Source organism: Ursus arctos, unplaced genomic scaffold (assembly GCF_023065955.2).
Source record: "Ursus arctos isolate Adak ecotype North America unplaced genomic scaffold, UrsArc2.0 scaffold_8, whole genome shotgun sequence".
Taxonomy (NCBI): Eukaryota; Metazoa; Chordata; class Mammalia; order Carnivora; family Ursidae; genus Ursus; species Ursus arctos.
The window spans coordinates 3,326,295-3,344,840 of NW_026623100.1; positions in this window are offsets into that span (position 1 = coordinate 3,326,295).

Genomic DNA, 18,546 nt, shown 5'->3' on the forward strand with positions numbered 1-18,546 from the left:
TGGGGGGTTCTAACAAAAAAATAAATCCATGATTTGCAGGCAGATCCCTGAATATGTTTATCTCCCTATTACTATTTACTGACATGCCACACACTCAAAGCAATCATTCAGGATTTTCGTCGGATGCTTGATGACAGCTGATGAGTTTAGCATGATAATAGCTGGTCCAGTGGTTGTAGCTGGAACCAAGCAGGGGATACTCAGAAGGAAGCCATCTACTGTCACCAGGAGTCACCAGTTATCATTTCTCAGAAGTATATTTTTTTGGAATAAGCTTTAATCATCACTTTCTTCTTCCTCTCCTTCTCCTTCTTCTCTCTCCTTCTCCTTCTTCTCTCTTCTTCTTCTTCTTCTTCTTCTTCTTCTTCTTCTTCTTCTTCTTCTTCTTTTCTTCTTCTTCTTCCCCTCCTCCTCCTCCTCCTCCTCCTCCTCCTCCTCCTTCTTCTTTTTATTTTATTTTTTTTAAGTAGACTCCAAAACCAGTGTGGAGTCCGATGTGGGGCCTGAACCTACAACCCTGAGATTAAGACCTGAGCTGAGATCAAGTGTCAGATGCTGAACCAACTGAGCTACCCAGGCACCCCTCACTTTCTTCTTCTTCTTTTTAAATTATTATTATTTTTTATTTTGGTAAAAAATACGGAACATAAAATTTACCATCTTAACTATTATTTTTACGTGTACACTTCAGTAGTGTTAGGTATAATCATATTGTTGTTCAATGAATCTCCAGAAGTTTCCATCTTGCAAAACTGAAACTCTATACCCATTAATCAACTACTCCCCATTCCCCTTTTCTCCCAGCCCCTGACAACTGCCATTCTACTTTCTGTTTTTATGACTTTGACTACTCTTCATAGCTTATATACATAGAATCATATAGTATTTGTTATTTTGTGACTGGCTTGTTTCATACTATGCTATATCTTTAAGGTTCATCTATGTTTTAGCATGTGTCAGAATATCATTCCTTTCTAAAGCTAACATTCTATTGTATGTATATACCACATGTTGTTTAGTCATCCATTGACAGACCCTTGGATTGCTTCTATTTTTGGCCATTGTGAACAGTGCTCCCATGAACATGGGTGTGCACATATCTCTTTGAGACCCTGTTTTCAATTTGTTTGGATATATACCCAGGAGCGGGATTGCTGGATCATATGGTAGTTCTATTTTTAATTTTTTAAGGACTTGTCATACCGTTTTCCATAGTGGTTGTACCAGTTTACATTCCCACCAATGGTGCATAAGGATTCCAATTTCTCCATACCCTCAGGAATCTTCCCTTTCTTTCTTTCCTTCTTAACATAGTAGCCATCCTAATGGTGTGTGGTGATATCTCATTGTGGTTTTGATTTCCTTATTAGCAATGTTAAGTGTCTTTTCATATGCTTATTGACCATTTGTATATCATCTTTGGAGAAATGCTAAAGATGGACTTGAATAAATCCTTTGTCCTGTTTTTAATCAGATTATTTGCTTTTTGTTGTTGAGTGTCCCTGTTTCTCATGAATACTTCTGTTATATACGAGGAAAGCAAGACACGAGGAATTTCAAAACCATACATCACTAAGGATATTTCTGGGTGAGAGCTATTTGCATATAATCCCAATTATTATCAGCATAAGTGCAAAAATCAAACAAGTCACCCTCCTTTCATTTATTGTCTCCAAAACAATCACAAGAGGGAAGGTGAAAGTACATTTGCCTGTTTTCTGAGGAAGCCAGGCCTCCTGCAGGTAAAGCTTCAGTTTGAGTCGCATTTGGGGCTCTTTGCTAGTTCACTGCTTTTTCCTCCAGGCCCTGAGGTTGCGACCTACTTGCTTCTCTTTCCTCATTCCCATCCTTTACTTTCCCACATGGGTTCTTCGAACCCAAGTTTGTGCTGCAGGTTAGAAGAGGAAACTCTCCAGGTTTTTCCCACACAGTTCTCTCTGAAGCAAACATACTGTTTTATGTCTCAGAAATTTTTTATCTTTTTTATTTTAACACAAGATAATATTCTGGGGTAAGTCAAACTGAGATAATTGTAGAAACTTGAGACAGTACCAGAGACATCTGTTCTAAGGCCTGCATTCTCAAGGCTCCCTTCTTAGACATTTTTGTGTGGTTGGGGCATTTCTAAGATGTGTGTGAGAAACCTGACAAACTCTATCTGATGTGATTGGCACTTTTTTAAGGTGGCAAGATACTAACTGGCTTATCACTGAGAAGTGATGTTAAGCTAATCCTCTCTGTCTCAGGAACACCCTCTCCCCCCCAATACTGAAGATATCTGAATCTTGGATTCATTTACAGACAAGTGATTGTAGCAGATTCAACATGAATTCACTCTTTGGTGAGTCACGAAAACTGCATCAGATGAGTTGTCTCACAAAGAAAACTTCTTTTGCAGCAAAGACGAAGGTCACTGGGAATGACCTCCACAAAGCTGTGACTCCCTGAGAGCAGGTGAATGGGTACCTTTTGTTTAGGGTTAGGATGAAATTTTAGGTAGCAGAGCCTTGTCATCATATGCAGAAGCAGGCATGAGGTTATGTACGCACCTTAAGGAAACATACCTATACATACGTTGTATGTTATGTAAATGAGGTTGGGGTTCCTCCTTGGGCAAAGATTTTAGTATTATAATGGCATAAAGGTAGTTGCCTGTCATTCCAGGGGTCACTCCAATGTCCATGTGTGCAGGCACGAGTCGGGGTTTAGCTCAAAGGGTCTGGGTGGTCTGGGATGGTGGGAGGTCTTGTCAGGGCAGTCCATCACCTGAGAGTGGCTTCAGGTTTCATTTGCCTGAGTTAAAAGGACAACATAAGACAACGGTTAGTGAGTGTAAGGAGGTGGGCAGTAAAAGTCAGGTTTTGGGGTCCAGCGGGTGACATAATGAGCACACACTCTGTGAGAAACCACACTAAGCGCTGGAGATTCAAAAGGAGTAAGTCACCATGACACCTGCCTGGTCCCGAAACTTAACTCTTTTTGTCTTTAGAACTCCCTGAACTGGTATGCCTGGGTGGCTCAGTTGATTAAGCATCTGCCTTAAGCTCAGGTCATGGTCCCAGGGTCCTAGGATCGAGTCCTGCATCGGGCTCCTTGCTCAGTGGGGGCCTGCTTCTTCTTCTGCCTTCAGCTCCTCTTGCTTTTGCTCTCTTTTTCTCTCTCTCTGACAAATAAATAAATAAAAATCTTTGAAAAAAGAAAAGAAAAGAAAAGAAAAGAAAAGAAAAGAAAAGAAAAGAAAAAAGAAAAGAAAAAAGAACTCCCTGAACTGACTTGGCAATTATTTCCTGATGTCTAAATGGCTCTTACCTCTGGAACTCCTCACTTTTCTTACCTTGATGTGCTCTATTCCTAGGCAGCTTCACTATAGGTGGGTCCTGGCTTTCTCCAATATTCACAAAATGTTGTTTGGGTTTTATTTCACTACAACCTCTGTGGTATCATGGAATTCTGACTGCTTTAATCAACTTTCACAATAGTTTCAATACCCATCACTTCTTATTTCAAAGCTCTATCCTTATTGGGGCTCCAACGGAGTTCCTGTTTCAGATCTGAGGGGCACCCCAGATCTTAGCTCATGATAAGAACAGAAATGGTAGACTCCTGAGTCCAGGGAAAAAATACGTACTTTTTGGATCAGGTTACATCCCTGTGTTTCCACAGACTCAACCCAAGAGATCAACTCTCCGCCTTGTTGTTCCTATTTAGTCTTCTAGAATTTTCCTCAGAGGTTGGAGATGACAGGCTACAACAAACCAACAATAAACAAACAAACAAATACTAACAAAGAGAAATAGAGAATAAATTTTCAAAAATATTTTCTATTTGTCCTGAAAAATGTATTATCATCCATAAATCCTAAACCAAAAAACATGGCTGTAAGTTTCCACCCTACTGGTGGCTGTAGGATAAAAATAATAACCAAACTTCATTCAGAGATGACGTTTGACTCCAGAAATAATAGCTTTTCTTCACTTCCCCTGACAATAAACTAAAGTGTCATATTTTAATACGTAGCATAAACATTTTGGAATCGTTAACATGAAAGTTTCTGGACACTGGAGAATTATGAAGTCTCCGACATTGTTCAGACTTTTCAGTTATTTAGAGATGATTCAAGTGTAGTTTCATACAGAAATAGATTGGTTCACTACTCAAAATTCCATATAACCTGTGCTAACTGGTTGGTAGCCATTGGATTCCATTTGCTTGACTCCTTGATTTTGCACTGTTGGGGTTTTAGGAATGGATTTTTTAATTACTTGCTATAGCTCAATATTTTCTTCCCATTCAGACAGGTTACCTAGCCAGAGGTGGTTCTCAGCCATGTTGAAGTTGAATCTGATTTAATGAAAATTAATCTTTTACTACTTGGGAGCTCCAGGCTGGACCAGAGGTAAAAAATCATCTTAGCAGCAGCCAGATACCTCTGACGGAAAAGAGTAATGTACACTATTCCCTTAATATCTCATTGGTGTCATTTCCAGGAAATGTGCTTGCTTCTGGACTGGTGCTTCTGGGGCAGTCAAAAAAATGGATGGACATCAATATAGAGTATGGCCCCGTTAAATGGCTCTTGTTTGTTTATTTTGGGTTTCTTCAGAACTGTTTATTCTTAGCTCGTTTTTCTTACATAATGACTTGGAATGCATGAGTCCAACTGTGTTTACTTGCTCCTATAAATTCAGGAAATCTTATCTATTTTTCCCTAATTGACAATAGCAAGGAAGGAAAAAGTATCTATTGTCTTCACTGTCTGTATAAGTTCAAGTTTAGCATGTTTGTTTCCCTCATTTCCTCTTCCATATCCCTTGACAGTTCTCTTGTCTCATTGTCATCACCTTGGATTTGGGGTCCAAATTGTTATTGTGCATGAGATTGGGTAATTAAAAGTTGTTTAACCCATTATAAACCTTTAACATATGGCATGATTATTGACATTGAATTGTGATATCATCTTTCAAAAAAACTTTTTTTATTTGCACAATATCCTTTTTTTTATTTTAAAGATTTTTATTTATTTGACAGAGAGAGAAAGAAAGAACACAGCAGGGGGAGCAACAGGCAGAGGGGAGAAGTGGGAGCTTGGTGTGGGGCTTGATCCCAGAACCCTGGGATCATGACCTGAGCCAAAGGCAGATGCTTAATCGACTGAGCCACCCAGGTACCCTTATTTGCACAATATTCTAACAATGCATATTTATAATTCACTCTTTATACAACTGGCTTCATTTGTACCTGTTAATTTTTTTCTACTATATTTTCCCATTCTTGAATTAGTTGATGATTATTTCAGTTGGTTAAAAGATACATTTTTCCAGGAAGGGTGCAGGAGGGAGCATGCTTCACTCACCCTCCAAAAGGAAATTCTAGTTTTTATATTCATTTGCATATGAATAACAACTTAGAAAAGCAGGTCTAAGGCCTGCCAGTTTAATCATAATTGGATATCCATGATTTTTTTCTTTTTTGTCTTAGATGAAAATTGTTGCTAATTCATTTATTTTATTATTTATTTATTTATTTATTTATTTATTTATCTATTTATTTATTTTATTATGTTAGTCACCATGCAGTACATCCCTAGTTTTCGATGTAAAGTTCGATGATACATTAGTTGCGTATAACACCCAGTGCACCATGCTATACGTGCCCTCCTTACTACCCATCACCAGCCTATCCCATTCCCCCACCCCCCTCCCCTCTGAAGCCCTCAGTTTGTTTCCCAGACTAATTCATTTATTTTAAATAGGAGTTTGCGAGCTGTAGTATTCTGTGCTTTATTGGAAAAAAGTTTCTTCTAGTAATTTGGGAATCTTATAAAACATTATCTCTATTTCCAGGACCAATACATCTGTCACCTTTTCTCTCCCCCTTTTTTTCCCTTTAAATTCCTTAAATCATCAAAATTTCCTACATAAAGTAATTTCATAATATTTTTGATGTAGAATTCCTTGTTTTTTACATTTTCATTGGAATTCCTTTGATCTCAGTTTTTTTTTTCTCAAAATAAATGCTCTTTAATTTTCTTGGGTGGGAGGACTACTCAGCCATTTTCTAATTTTTCTCCTGTTTCTTAGAGTGAATCTACTTCAGAGGGACTTATTTACCATGAATCTTCATAATGTTCTCCTCCTTTGACTTGCTGTATCTCCTCATGGTTATAATACGCTTGCTTTATTTGCTTCCTTATCATGGAGACCTATGACCATCTCATTGCTTTATAATAAGTAAAAGTTGAGGGTGTGTCAGAAATTGCTCGGTTGGTCTCTGCAGATCCAAATGAGGTAGAAGAAACCCGAGGATCTGTTTTCTGCTCATTATGACTGACAAAGAGGGGAAAGCATGTTTGCAATGACATTTTTGCTTCCTATCATCCTCTCTACTTTATCCCTTGGTTTCTTTCACAGGAGGTAGATTCATAAAGAAAAGAGAATACATTGATTATTAAGGAAGTTCTTTCTAAAATTCAACAACTGTAGGTAATTTTAGAAAGACCCCAGTAGGTTTTCATGTACCTAATTATCCTTGTTATCCACTATTACGGATTTAGTTATGTCTCCCCAAAATATATATTGAGGTACTAAGTCCTGCCACCTGTAGATGTAACCTTATTTTAAAATAGGGTCTTTGTAGGTGTAATCAAGTTAAGATGAATTATCATAACCTTGAATTAGGTGGGGCCTAATCCAATGACTAGTGTCCTTATAAGAAGTGGGAATCTTGCACAGAGAGACACAGGGAGAAGGCCATGTAAAGACAGAGGCAGAGGTTAGAGTGATGTCTACAAGCCAAGGAATGTCAAGAAGTGCTAGCAACTGTCAGAAGCCAGAAGAAGCAAGGAAGGATTGTTTCCTAGTGTCTTTACAAGGAACACAGCTCACCAATACCTTGATTTTAGACTTCTAGCCTCCAGAATTGTGAGAAAATACATATCTGTTGTTTTAAGCCATCAAGTTAACTCTTGTTTTCTGCTAGATCACTCGCCTGGGTAAAACCAGGTGCCATGTCATGAGGCAGCCTTGTACACAGCTTCTCATGGCCGGGGATTGAGACCTGCCAACAGCCACTTGAGTAGACTCAAAACTGCCTTGCCCTGCAACCTTAGAGCCTTCAGGTGAGGTCAGAGGTCAGGCCACCTTATCTGCAACCTCATGAGAAACATGGAAACAGAAGTCCCCAGCTAAAGCACATCTGAATCACTGGCCCATAGAAGCTGTGCATTAATAGTGTTTGCTGTTGAAAGCCATTAAGTTTTGGGTAATTTCTCTTGCAACAATATATAACGAATATATCTAGGTACGTCTGACTGCCTTCACTTACATCTCTTTCTAAGATATAGACCTGCAATGAAATCAGTAGCTTATGAGTCTTCATTCATCCATTAATTCATTCATTTACTCTACTTTGTCTCGCCAATTATCCTCTTTACTATATCTGTAGCAATGAATAAGTCCCAGCCCTATGGTGCTTACGGTCAACTTACTCCATTTACAATAAAGCTTAACAGGCACCTCTGCTGAGGAAAAAAGAATGAATAAATAAAGAAAGGAAAGCAACAGAACCTAATATCTGAGTGCCAATTGTGCCAAGTACTGTTTTAGGCATTTTCATATATTTTATTCAATTGACACAACTCTGAGATCTAAAAGGAATTGTCATTCCTTCTTTGTGTATAAGGAACATATGGCTCATAAAGTTGCAGTTGCTTTACAAGTTTTCACTGTTAATAAATGGTGGGTCTATAAGCCAAATCAGGCCTGTTTTACTTATTTATATAGAACTCATTTGTGAAAGTACTACTCAATTAAAATCCTACATTTTTGTTAATAATGTGAATGCTAACTAGCATTTTCTGAGCCTGTACTATGTAACAGACATAGAGTTAGAAATTATGCACATATTATTTCACAAATAGATTATTTTTTTAAATGGCATGGCAAGGCAGCGATAAGGGAAATCACGTTGTATGCAGACAAAACTCTAGCAAAAAGTGATTGTGCCAAGTTAGCAAGTGTTTTCAGAAAGAACTATGAAGTCAAATCCGATCCATTTATGTATATTATCAATACGTTATAAATTTAGATATTCATTAAAATAAAAATAACCTGAAGAATGACCTACATAACACTGCACCAGGGGCGTCAAGAGGAATTTATTAAGCAAAACCGAAAGTAGCAACCATCTTTATATAATGCTGAAAAGTCTCTCTGAGATGGTAGAGAGGAAGTGAGTTCGATGAGAATTATGTTCTTCCCCCAGATCTTGCTTTCAGTAAAATGAGTTTCCATGGTGTCCATGTGTCCATATGCATGATTTTGATTGCCTCCTTGTAATTTTCTGTATTTTCCACAATAAGCTATTAAGTTGATAATCATAGAAATAGAACTTAAAAGAAAATTAAAATGGAATCATGTGGGGTTTTTTTGTTTGTTTGATTTTTCCATCACCAAAATTTCTAGTGAAAACCTGCCTACAGAAGGCGAGTCATATGACAGGTCATTCGACACTGTCTTCTGAGTTACTACAGGTCATCGATTGCAGGACAAGTGCCTTTCTCCATTCTAACTAACATCTCTCAATTTAGATGCATATGACAATAAATGCCATGGCATAGTAAATTGGCAGCATTTATTTTCCTTCTCAGCGGTGCATAAAGTAATGGTATGTCTTAAAACTGTTGGCATCTTAGAACCAATAAAATTTGAGAAACTTGTACCAACCTTACCCTCCTTTAGGGAAATGTCTTACATATATAAACTCTACTAACTATTTACTACCTACTCCAACCAGGGAAGAATTGGCCTATGAGACCACCACACCAAGGGCTAAACCCATTAATAAACTGACCTAAAATGTGCACAGCCTGGCTCAAAATAGTGATCTTAGGAAATCATAATATCTTTCCCCCTTAGTTAAAAATCAGTGAAGCTAACATTCATCTGGTGTGCACTACTATGCCCTACCACTTGCCTAGGACTAGAGACCCTTCTGACTTGTGGTGTCCACAGCAGCTAGTTGGGGAGTATTTAGAATGTCACTCCTGGGTGGTGCTGGACATTGTCTTGCATATTCTATTCGTTTTCTCCCACTTGCACACCCCTTCTCCCTGAAAGTCCCTTCTGATTGTCTCTCCCTCTACACTGGTGGCATTCACATATCTAGCTGCAGACTTTGTGTTTTGCCATCTTTTACACGAGTTGCAGAATAGAGGGGCCACTGTTACTGAGGCAGGAGCTTCCTGCAGTCTCCGGACCTCTGGGTGACCCAGCGGCAGCCCCCTAGCAACTGCCCCAACAGCCCTTCCAATGACCTTGTGAGTACCTATTTCGTACAGATACAGCTTTCTGCCTATCTGGAGTAGTGTATTGGTGTCCTGTAACTACTGTAACAAATTACCACAGACTCCATGGCTTGAAACCACACAGCATATTCTCTCACCGTCCTAGCAACCAGAAGTCCAAGCACAAGATTTGGGTGAGAATCTGTTTCCATCTTCCCATGTACAGCAGCTGCTGTCATCACTCCGATCTCTACTTTGTCTGCACATCACCTTCCCCTGTGTGTGCATATTAACCCCCTCTCCCTTCCTCTTATAAGGACTTGGGATGGCTCACCCGGACAATCCAGGATAGTCTACTCAGGTAAAGATTTATAATTTTGTATCTCTTTTCTAAATAAGGTAATTTTCACAGGTTCCAGGGATTAGGATATGGACACATTTTAATAATAATTTTTTATTATATCACATTAGTCACCATGCAGTACATCCCTAGTTTTGATGTAAAGTTCCATGATTCATTACTTGCATATAACACCCAGTGCACGATGCAATACGTGCCCTCCTTACTACCCATCACCAGCCTATCCCATTCTCCCACCCGCCCCCCCCCGAAGCCCTCAGTTTGTTTCCCAGAGTCCATAGTCTCTCATGCTTCATTCCCCCTTCTGTTTACTCCCCTTCATTCTTCCCTTTCTTCTCCTACCGATCTTGCTACTTCTTATGTTATATAAATGAGTGAAACCATGCGATAGTTGTCTTTCTCTGCTTGACTTATTTCACTTAGCATTATCTCCTCCAGTGCCGTCCATGTTGCAGCAAATGTTGAGAAATCATTCTTTTTGATGGCTGAGTAATATTCCATTGTATATATGGACCACATCTTCTTAATCTAGTCATCTGTTGAAGGGCATCTAGGCTCCTTCCATGATTTAGCTATTGTGGACAATGCTGCTATGAACATTGGGGTGCATATGGCCCTTCTCTTCACTACGTCTGTATCTTTGAGGTAAATACCCAGTAGTGCAATGGCTGGGTCATAGGGTAGCTCAATTTTTAACTTTTTAAGGGACCTCCACACTGTTTTTCAAAGTGGCTGTACCAACTGGCATTCCCACCAACAATGTGAGAGGGATCCCCTTTCTCCACATCATCTCCAACATTTGTTGTTTCTTGCCTTGTCTATTTTTGCCATTCTAATTGACATAAGGTGGTATGTCAATGTGGTTTTGATTTGAATTTCCCTGATGGCTAATGATTTTGAACATTTTTTCATGTGTCTGTTAGCCATTTGTATGGCTTCATTGGAAAAATGTCTGTTCATATCTTCTGCCCATTTTATGATTTGATTATTTGTTTCTCATGTATTGAGTTTGAGAAGTTCTTTGTGATCTTGGATACTAGTCTTTTATCTGTAGTGTCATTTGCAAATATCGTCTCTCATTCCGTGTGCTGCCTCTTAGTTTTTTTTGACTGTTTCCTTGGCTGTGCAGAAGCTTTTTATCTTGATGAAGTCCCACAACTTCATTTTATCTTTTGTTTCTCTTGCCTTTGGAGATGTGTCATGAAAAAAGCTGCTTTGGCCGATGTCGTAGAGGTTGCTGCCTATGCTCTCCTCTAGGATTTTGATGGATTCCTGTCTCATATTGAGGTCTTTCATCCATTTGGAGTTTGCCTTTGTGTATGGTGTGAGAGAGTGGTCAAGTTTCATTCTTTTGCATGTAGCTGTCCAATTTTCCCAGCACCATTTATTGAAGAGACCGTCTTTTTTCCACTGGATGTTTTTTCCTGCTTTGTCAAAGATTAGCTGCCCAAAGATCCGAGGGTCCATTTCTGGGTTCTCTATTCTGTTCCATTGGTCTATGTGTCTGTTTTTGTGCCAGTACCATGCTGTCTTTGTGATCACAGCTTTGTAGTATAGCTTGACATCCAGCAACGTGATGCCCCCAGCTTTGTGTTTCCCTTTCAACAATTCCTTGGCGATTTGGGGCCTTTTCTGGTTCCACACAAATGTAAGGGCTGTTTGTTCTAGTTCTTTGAAAAATGTCATTGGTATTTTGATCGGGATAACATTGAAAGTGTAGATTGCTCTGGGTAGCATAGATATTTTAACTATGTTAATTATTCCGATCCATGAGCATGGAATATTTTTCCATCTTTTTGTGTCTTCTTCAATGTCTTTCAAGAGCGATTTGTCGTTTCTAGAATATAGATCCTTTACGTCTCTGATTAAGTTAATTCCAAGATAGCGTATGATTTTTGGTGCTATTGTAAATGGAATGGATTCCCTCATTTCTCTTTCTTCAGTCCCATTGTTTGTGTATAGAAATGCAACTGATTTCTGAGCATTGATTTTGTATCCCGCCACATTACTGAATTGCTGCTCTATAACTTCTATTGGTTTGAGGGTGGAGTCTTTTGGGTTTTCCATATAGAGTATCATGTCACCTGTAAAGAGAGACATTTTGACTTCTTCTTTGCCGATTTGGATAACTTTTATCCCTTTTTGTTGTCTGATTGCTGTTGCAAGGACTTCTAGTACTATGTTGGATAATAGTGGCGAGAGTGGGCATCCTTGTCGTGTTCCTGATCTTAAGGGAAAGGCTTCCAGCTTTTCCCCATTGAGAATGATATTTGCTGCAGGCTTTTCGTAAATGGTTTTTATGAAGTTGAGGAATGTACCCTCTATCCCTACACTCTGAAGGGTTTTAATCAGGAAAGGATGCTGTATTTTTTCAAATGCTTTTTCTGCATCAAGTGAGAGGGTCATATGGTTCTTGACTCTTTTCTTGTTGATATGATCTATCACACTGATCAACTTGCGAATGTTGAACCACCCTTGCATACCAGGGATGAATCCCAATTGATCATGATGGATAATCCTTTTAATGTACTGTTGTATCCTATTAGCTAGGATCTTGTTGAGAATTTTAGCATCCATATTCTTCAGGGATATCAGTCTTTAATTCTCGTTTTTGATGGGGTCTTTTCCTGGTTTGGGGATCAAGGTAATACTGGCCTCACAGAATGAGTTTGGTAGTTTCCCTTCTGTTTCTATTTTTTGAAACAGCTTCAGAAGAATAGGTATTATTTCTTCTTTGAATGTTTGGTAGAATTCCCCGGGGAATATGTCAGGCCCTGGAATCTTGTTTTTGGGAAGGTTTTTGATCACTGCTTCAATCTCTTCATAATTAATTAGTCTGTTTAAATAATTGGTTTCTTCCTGTTTCAGTCTTGGTAGTCTATAGGTTTCCAGGAAGGCATCCACGTTGGCATCCATTCTTCCATGTTGTTTAATTTATTGGCATAAAGCTGTTGATAAAATTTTCTAATTATCCTTCTTATCTCATTGGTGTTGGTTGTGATCTCTCCCCTTTCATTCATAATTTTATTAATTTGGGTCCTTTCTCTATTCTTTTGAATAAGTCTGGCCAGTGGCTTATCGATCTTATTTATTCTTTCAATGAACCAGTTTCTAGTTTTGTTGATCTGCTCTACTGTGCTCCTGGTTTCTAATTCATTGATCTCTGCTCTAATCTTGATCAAGTGCCTTCTCATGCGTGGGTTAAGCATGTTTTTCTGTTCCAGCTCCAGCTTCTTGAGGTGAGAATATAAAAACCGAATTTTTGATTTTTCTATTCTTTTGAGTGAGGCTTCGATGGCTATGTATTTTCCCCATAGGACTGCCTTTGCAGTGTCCCGTAGGTTTTGGACTCATGTGTTTTCATTCTCATTGGTCTCCAGAAATTGTTTAAATTGATTTTTAATTTCCTGGTTTAACCAATCTTGAGCAGGATGGTTCTTAGTTTCCAAGTGTTTGAGTTTCTTCCAAATTATTCCTTATGATTAAGTTCCAATTTCAAAGCATTGTGGTCTGAGAATATGCAGGGAATAATTTTAGTCTTTTGGCATCGGTTGAGAACTGTTTCGTGACCCAGAGCATGGTCTATTCTGGAGAAAGTTCCACGTGCATTCGAAAAGAATGAGTATTCTGTTGTTCTGGGGTGTAGTGTTCTATATATATCTATGAGGTCCATCTGGTCCAGTGTGTCATTCAAAGCTCTTGTTGATTTTCTGCTTAGGTGATCTGTCTATTGCTGAGAGTGGAGTGTTGAGGTCCCCTACTATTAACGTGTTATTATCTATATGTCTCTTTATTCTGGTTAAGAGTTGGCTTGTGTATCTAGTTGCTCCCCTGTTAGGGGCATAGATATTTATAATTGTCATATCCACTTGTGGGATACATCCCTTAAGAATAATATAGTGTCCTTCTGTATATCTAACTACAGTCTTTAGTTTAAAATCTAATCTGTCTGATATAGGAATTGCTACCCCAGCTTTCTTCTGAGGTCCATTGGCATGCAAAATGGTTCTCCATCCCTTCACTTTCAGTCTGGATATATCTTTAGGTTCAAGATGAGTCTCTTGTAGACAGCAAATGGATGGGTCATGTCTTTTTATCCAATCTGCAACCTTGTGGCGTTTTATGGGAGCATTTAGGCCATTCACAAGAGTGATTATTGAGAGATATGATTTTAATGATGTCATGTTTACTGTGAACTCTTTGTTTCTATAGATTGTACATTTCTGTTCTTTAGCACTCTTGGGGCCTTTTTACTTTTTAGAACTCCCCTTAATATCTCCTGTAGGGCTGGTTTCATAGTTATGAATTTGGTCAGTTTCAGCCAATCCTGGAAGGTACTTATCTCTCTATCAATTCTGAATGATAGCCTTGCTGGATAAAGGATTCTTGGCTGCATGTTTTTCTCGGTTAGATCTTTAAAAATATCCTGCCAACCCTTCTTCTTATTCCAGGTCTGTGTAGACAGGTCTGACCTTATGCCGATATCCTTCCCTCTGTATGTAAGGATTTTCTTCCCCCTGGCTGCTTTCAAGACTATAGCCTTGGATCTAATATTTGCGAACTGCACTATGATGTGACGTGGTGTAGATTTGCCGTGGTCGACCTTGGGAAGGGTCTTCTTTGCCTCTTGGATACGAATACTTGTTTCCTTTGCCAGATTAGGGAAGTTCTCAGCTACAATTTGTTCAAATATCTCTTCTAGACCTTTCTCTTTCTCCACCCCCCTGGGGATGCCAATGTTTCTGACATTGGAACATTTCATTGAGTCAGTAATCTCCCATAATCTACATTCTTGAGATTGGATTTTTTTGAGTCAAGTTTCTGTTTTAACTTTCTCTTCTACCATCCCATCCTCCAATTCACTAATTTGTTCTTCTGCCTCATTTACCCGGCCATCAAAGCATCTAGTTTTTGCTGCATTTGATTCATAGCATTTTCAATTTCTGCCAGATTCACTCTCATTTCCACCCTTAGAGATTCTATATTCTCATTAATATTTTCGTTAATATTTTTTTCAAGTCTACACATCATCTTGACCGTTGTTACTCTGAACTCCGTTTCTGATAATTTGTTATATCCATATCCATCAGTTCTGTGGCAGAGGCCACAGACTCATTGTTTTTTCTTTTCTTTTCTTTTCTTTTCTTTTCTTTTCTTTTCTTTTTTTCTTTTCTTTTCTTTTCTTGTCATTCTGATGAGGAGAGGTTGCGGGGTTGCCCAAAGCCCAAATTATTGACCAGGTCCAAGGCAGTGTGCACTTGTTTTTTAGGGACTTTAGGGATGTGGGCTTCTTGATTTTTCAGCCTGCCTTCTGGGGGAGGGGCCTGCCACACTGATATTCAGGCAACCCTGTTTGGGTAGAGTCTCCCTGTCCCCTGAGAGGGGGGATGGGGATGGGCACAATGTGAGCTGGTATTTCCAGGCTTTTGTTCTCTGGCGGCTTTCCCTGACGCTTTGCTGTGCCTCTTCTGAGAGTCAGAGCAGCAGTGGCCGTATCCTAGCCTCTGTCTCAGAACAGAGAGATCGCAGTCCGCTCTCCACTGAGCTCTCTTGACCTCTTTAAGTCTGTTTCTGTCGGTGTTGCCAAAAACCCTGCAGCGTCCCAGGTTGTGCACCCCACAGCCTATGTCCCAGCCCTCACTTCCAGGGCTTGCACCTGTCTTTTGTGTTTCTAACACCACCAGCCGCCCCCGGTTCCTGAGCATGCTCCCGAGCTCTCTGTTTCGGTGTGGTTCAGGCGCCCCCCAGAGCACCGGTTTTCAGTCTGGCCGTGGGCACTTCCGAGCTCCCAGCATCAGTCCAGTTCCAGTGAGCACTCCAGAGCTCAGGTTTTCAGTCTGGTCACTCGCGCGCTCCTGAGCTGTGGATTTCAGTCTAGTTCGAGTGTGTGCTCTGGAGCTCCAGTTGTCAGTTCGGACGCGCACCCACTCCCGAGTTCCCGGATTTAGTCCAGTTCCAGTGAGCGCTCTGGAGCTCTGGTTTTCGGTCTGGTCATGGGAGTGCTCCCGAGCTCCCAGTTTCAGTTTAGCTTGAGTGTGTGCTCCGGAGCTCCAGTTTTCAGTTTGGATGTGTGCGCTCCCGAGCTCCGGGTTTTAATCCGCTTCCAGTGAACGCTTCGGAGCTCTGGTTTTCAGTCTGGTTGTGCGCAATCCTGGGCTCATGGTCTCAGTCCACTCTCTCGTGGGTGCTGGTCCGGAAGCCCAGCCCGCTCCCCAGTGCAAGTGGCTACTGCTTCCTGGCACCCGAGCGCAGCGGCTCCCTCCCCCTTCTGTATCCTGATATCTGTGCTCGGATTCACGGCTCCCGCTTTGTACCTTAATACTCAGTGCTGGAGACGTTTATTTGTAGAGATCCAGATGTACCTTCCTGCGTCTCAGGCTGAGACGTGGGTTTTCAGGATGTTCTGGTACATATCCAGCTCAACTCAGGGGACCAGCTGAAAAAGGGGACCACTACTCCTCCGCCATCTTTTCCCTCCTCTAGTATGTGAACACATTTTGAGGAGCATTCTTGGCCTACCATAAGCCCTCTCTGCTTCCTAAATTACATCTTGTTTGCAAACATCTGTATTAGTTTCCAAGGGCTGCTGTAACAAAGTCCTATGAACTGGGTGGCTTAAAATCACAGAGGCTTATTCTTTCACAGTTTTGAAGGTTGGAAGTCTGAAAGCAAGGTGTCAACAGGGCCGTACTTCCTCCAAAGGTTTCCTTGAATTTTGCTGGCAATCCTTGGTGCTCTTTGGCTTGTGGCTTAGGGAGCAAATCTCTGCCTCTCCGTCCTACATGGCTATCTTCCCTCTCTCAATGCTTATGTGTAAATTTCCCTCATCTTAAATGGACACTATTCATTGGATTAGGGCCAACCATAATCCAGTCTGATCTCATTTTAAATTGATTACATCAGCAAATATCCTAATTCCAAAGAAGATCACATTGGCAGTCTGGATGGACATCAATTTTGCAAGGACACCATTCAACAGTACAGAATTACAAATGCATGTGGCCTTAGGAGTTGGGGCAAACATATGCCATGGCAAATGTGTGGAATCTGTGCAAAATAAGAAAAGAAAAGTCTTTGTCCCTTTCAAATATCATGAAGCATGGTCACACTTTATTTTACATCTTTACATTCCTGTGAGATTCTGGGACCCTCAGACAAACAGGATTCGAATGCTGGTTCTGCCACTTAGTGGCTGTGTGAGCTTGGTCAAGTTATTTCTCTGGTCGTGCCTCTACTACTTCACCTCTAAAATGGTTTTAACAACAGTACCTGCTTCAGGGAGTTGTTGTTAGGAGTAAGGGAATGCGTGTTTTAAGCAATGCTATCAGATAACAAGTATCTGAAAATTATTAAAGGAAAACCTCATTAAGGTGGACTGGGAATGCTAGAAAGGAGGTTGGAAGAGAGAGCCATACCACTCAATGTCAATTACAGGAAGAATTGTCAATTACAGAGCCCTACCAGAAGAATCTCAACGGGAAACATCAGTTACAAGCCCCAACAGGGAATGATTTACATTGCCCTACTTGCAAGAAATCACCCACTCCTGTAAGTCAGCCAATCAGAAACTGTCATCACCCTGAACACTTGTTTATCTCCAGTAGACTTTTGTTCAAAACATCTGCCCACTCCTCTCTTTGGGGTGCCTGGGAGACTCAGTCAGTTAAGCAATGGACTCTTAATCTCAGTTCAGGTCTTGATCTCAGGGTCGCGAGTTTAAGGCCTGCGTTGACCTCCATGCTGGGTGTGGAGCCTACTTTAAAAAAAAAAAAAAAAGCAAACAAAGCAACAAACAAAATACACTGCCCCCAAATTCCTCCTTCTTAATCATAAAATGATGTTCCTCTTTTGTTTGTTGGACGTGCTTATGGTTTTGCTATAGCTTGGGTGCCCAGGTTTGCAATTTTCTGCTGTTCCCAAGTAAACCCATTTTTGCTAGTAAAATAACTGGCAGTTTTATTTTTAAGGTTAACAAAACCAATAAATGTTACCAGTTTTCATTGTTGCTATTCTCCCTTTGCTTTAAAACTGCTTAATTTGGTCTCTCTTTCTTGTAGTAAAAGAAACACCGAGTAAATACTGATGGAGATTTCCAACCCCTAGTCACTCAAGAAGCCCAGAATTCAAAGTTTTGAATTATAACATATAATCCCTTTGTTACTATAGAATGAGTTTAGATTTCAACGCTGAAAATAGCAAAGGGTGGTATGTGTGTGTTAATATGTGTCTCTGGGTCTGTTTATTTTAGGCAAAGGCTCAGTGTGGGACCTTGGAGACTCTGGAAGTTACAGTAACAGGGTCAGTTAAGTAACCTCAGTGATGAAAGGAGCTTGGGAGATCAGGGGCACAGAGCTTAAAGACCCCATGCTGCCAAATAGCACGTCAATATTTAATATTTATATAACTGCTTTCTTAAAAAAGAAAGCATATTCACCTCCCCTGCTGGAGACAAAAGTGAGACAATGTAATCTTGTAGGAGCCAAGGGCAGGCTATTCCCAAACATGCCTCTTTAGCATGTAGATTATTTAAAATCAAAATTTTGAGTCCCTGGGTGGCTCAGTCAGTTAAGCATCTGCCTTCGGCTCAGGTCATTGTCCCAGGGTCTGGGGTTGGAGCCCTGTGTTGGGCTCCCTGCTCAGTGGGGAATCTGCTTCTCTCTCTGCCCTCCCCTCCCCCCAGCTTGTGCTCTCTTTCTCAAATAAGTAAATAAAATCTTTAAAATAAAAGTTATGTAAGAAACAGCCAGTGCAATGACACCTAGACCCTCCTCCTCTGTCCCCCTGAAAATAGGAAACAAATCTCCTACATGAACAATACTCTTCTTGTACTAAGAAAAAGACATCCTTATCCCCAGAGAAAGGGACTTTAAACCCCAGAAAGCTGTGGAAACACTTTGTTTTT